The following is a 3,858-nucleotide window of genomic DNA, read 5'->3' as shown; positions in this document are numbered from 1 at the left end:
AATGCATAGAAAAAGCACTTGTGGGGCAATGTGTGTTAATACACAACCAATGAACCAAACATGTTCCTAATGAGGAAACATGAGAAACCCTAAAGTTTGGTACTCATCAGAGTCCAAACAAGAGAGGAAATGCCTAAGAGGCATTTTATCAAACACCTAGCGTGCGCACTATGAACAATAATGTAAAACAATGCATGAATATCATGAAATCCACCCTTAATAGATGCTCTTTTTGCTACAAGGGGCCAACATCCAAAGCAAATCATCAAAAGAAACCAATCTCATACAAGAATTTGACAAAAATTAAGTTTTCCAAACCCCTATGATGAAAATTCCAACCAAGAGCACAAAACTCTCTAAAACATAATCTAAGGATCCAAATCAACTAAAAGAGTTTAAAAATACCTTAGATATGTTAATGGAATGAAAAACCATTCAAATTGATTAGGTTTTGATGTAAAAATATTGAAAGAGGGGTTTGAGAGAGGATGGGAGAGGTTTGAAAAAAGTTTCCCACGAAAAGCCCTTTAAAAGCTATTTCTGGGCGTTTCACGATTGGGTGAGTCGCGAGGTATAGTCGCAAAAAATTTCATGAGTCGCGAGTGAGTTGCCAAAGCTTCTGGATAAACTCGCGACTGGGGTTTCGCGAATGGCGAGTCGCCAGCTGAGTTGCGAAAAATTCTGACACCTGTTTTTCAACACAGAATATGTTTAAACAATGAAAAACAAAGTAAGCACTAAACATGAACACAAAGAGTGATAAAAATCACTTCCAAAAACATATAAAATGATCAAAAATCTTTTTGGATTGATCCATATATGGTTGAGCACACATACATCACATTTAAACAAGTACAATCGAACAAATGAATAAGGCATTCATTGAATATTAGGCATGTGTGTTATGTGCGTGTATCAAATGTGGAATAGTCTTTAGTCTAGAGTGAAACTTCAATGATCAATTCAATCAAGTAATACATAACTAGTACTAAGTTAAGTGGTCTATCTCAATTATAAAAACGAACATATATGACCTCCCATAAGAAAATAATTACATATCTTTGAAGCTTTTCATTTGGCTTCTTTACAATTCATAACATTTGATCATTTTGAATCAATACATCTCATTTTGAGATTGATGCCTGAAATTTTTTATATTTCAATTTGATGAACAAGTCTTTGGCTTTTGGGCATCATACTTTTTCAATACAAGTCGTTTTCCTTTTTTTCTAGTCAAATACTAGTATGTGCGACAGCTTTTGTAGCTCATTATCTCTTTTCATTTTGAGATTTACATTTGTTGAGCTCTTTAAGCAAAAAAAATAAAAAGTGTGGGAAGATATATAGGTACAAGTCTATGCAAGTATCAAAACCATCAAAACTATTGACTAATTATTCATGACAAACTTGAAGATCGATTTACAACAATCACACATAGATTTCAAGATTTTTCCCACAAAGATAGATGTGCATATATAACAAGTTAAACTCGTAAATACACTATGCTATTGGTATGAAGGTACTATGCCAAACTCACATGTGTAATGTGCTCAAATATATACGATCAAATTTTTTGAATTTTTCACTTTTTATGTGTTTTTGGATTTTTACACACACAAAAACAAAAGCATAAAAGTAAAATGCAAAAACAATCAAAACAATGCATATAAAGAGATGCATGATGCATAAATGCATGACAATGAAGCATCTAATACATGAAGGGTCTTACAAAGATTGAAAGAATTAGATCAAGGACCAAAAGAGCAAAAGATTAACCGTAGGAACCCTTCCTTATCCAAACGAAACGATTGTTTGGAATGAGTGTCTCATGAGAAGAGAGACGAGGGTTGGAAGAATGAGAACCGGAGATGCACATAGACAAGGAGTTAAGAGCATTAAACACTTTCTTTAACAACATGCTATTTTCACTCAAAATCGGTTTACCATGTTTAGCATGACATCCAAGAAGCTCAAGTTTCTCTTTTCTTTTAATTATTTTAAAAGCATGAAACTTAGAGCATTGAGGTCTTAGATGACCAAAGGCATCACAATGGTGACAAACAATGTGTTTAGGTCCACTAGGCTTTTTGGGAAGGGATCTAGCAACATGATTTTGTTCTCTCTTCAACTTATGACATTGAGGTCTTATATGACCAATCACACCACAATGGTGGCAAGTTGGAACAAATTTAGATCCATTCAAAACCTTAGGTTGAGACTTAAATGGAGGCTTTGACTTAACAGCCTTTTTCTCCACCTTTTGATTTATTTTATGTGGAGGAATGTACACCGATTTGTTCTTTGAGGTAGAACACACAATAGGCACAAAATCGGGTATCACAACATGATTGCAACAAATATTTTCATCCTTTTTAGAAATAAGTTCAGCAATCAAACACTTGGCATACAACTTAAGAGATTCATTTTCACATGTTAGCTCATCAATAAGTTTGTTTGACAAAACAAGTTTAGCATCCAAGTCCATATTCAAACATTCAAACTTTTTCAGTTTTTCAAGAGAATTTTCAGCAAGTTTCTTATATTTCTCAACCAATTTGTTGGATTCATTGAGCTTAGCAATCAAATCATCATTTTCACAAAATAACTTGCTCAAATTCTTTTGAAATTTCTTAGCCTTTTTCTTCAAGAGTTTGTCATTTGGAATATCAACAACACCCAAAGATTCATGTAACATAGCATCACAATCATGAGGTGTATCACTCATAGAGGCAATTTCACAAACATATGGCATGTTACAATCATCAACATCCAAAACATGCATAAAGGCAGACAAAGCACTATCCATGGCAAATAAACTCTAGGGGTCAAGGATCACACTTAGGTATTTAAACTACAACAAGTGTACCCGCTCTGATACAAATTGAATGTTCAATTAGTGTATAAAACACCTTAAACGTTTAAACCCCCAATTTACAAATTACCAATTCAAGCTTAATTTCAAACAATGTATGTGCGGAAAATGAACATAAGCTTAAAACAAAATTGATAAACAATATAAATCAAATAAAATCACATCCACAGCAGAAATTAAATGGCAAAGATTAAGGGAAGAGAGATGCAAATACAAGGACAACACAATGATGTGTTATCGAAAAGGAAACCGAAACCCTCGGTGTAAAACCTCTCCACCGCCCTCCAAGCGATAAATAATCCACTAAAGAATGTAGTTGAGATACATGAACAGTAGAAGACCCTCCAAGCCTAATCTACCTAGTATACCTAAGCCCTCCAAGCTCGTACTCCAACGAGGTTACACCAAACATATTTCTTCTTTAGCTTACCGGATTCCGCTACTGACCATAGCATCAACCAATATGAAATTGGTCCCTTCCTAACTGCTTTTCAAAGCACCAAAAAGCCTTCTCATAGCACCAAAAAGCCTTCTCATAGATATGGATATGGTGAGAAAAGGGTTTGGCTAAGAACCTCTCAAGGATGTAACAATGGGGAGGAAGAGAGTAGAGGAATTTGAAGAGTCACTATGTGAAGATTGGGGATGAATTAATCTTGTTTTTTTCTAGAGTTTTTCTTTTAAAATTCTTTCTGGAAGCTCTCTACATTTCGTGGGTATAAGGGGTATATATACTAGGATGAGAGTGGAATGCAAAGAGTCGGTTTTTCAAAACAAAGCTGGCTGGCAGCTTGGTCTCGCGACTTGACTAAGCTGCTAGTTCCAGCCGCGAGGTAATTGAATGGCTAGATTGGACTTTTTGTCCTGTAGTGTTACAGTTGGCATAACGGTTCAACTTCTCTGCATGCTTGGTATATGTGCAACTTCTAGCGGCTTGTAACTTGCGAGCCACCCGTGAGATCCAGTCGCAAGTCCCTGCTTCTTTG

This window comes from Quercus robur, chromosome 5 (assembly GCF_932294415.1).
Source record: "Quercus robur chromosome 5, dhQueRobu3.1, whole genome shotgun sequence".
Taxonomy (NCBI): Eukaryota; Viridiplantae; Streptophyta; class Magnoliopsida; order Fagales; family Fagaceae; genus Quercus; species Quercus robur.
This window is presented reverse-complemented; position numbering follows the sequence as displayed.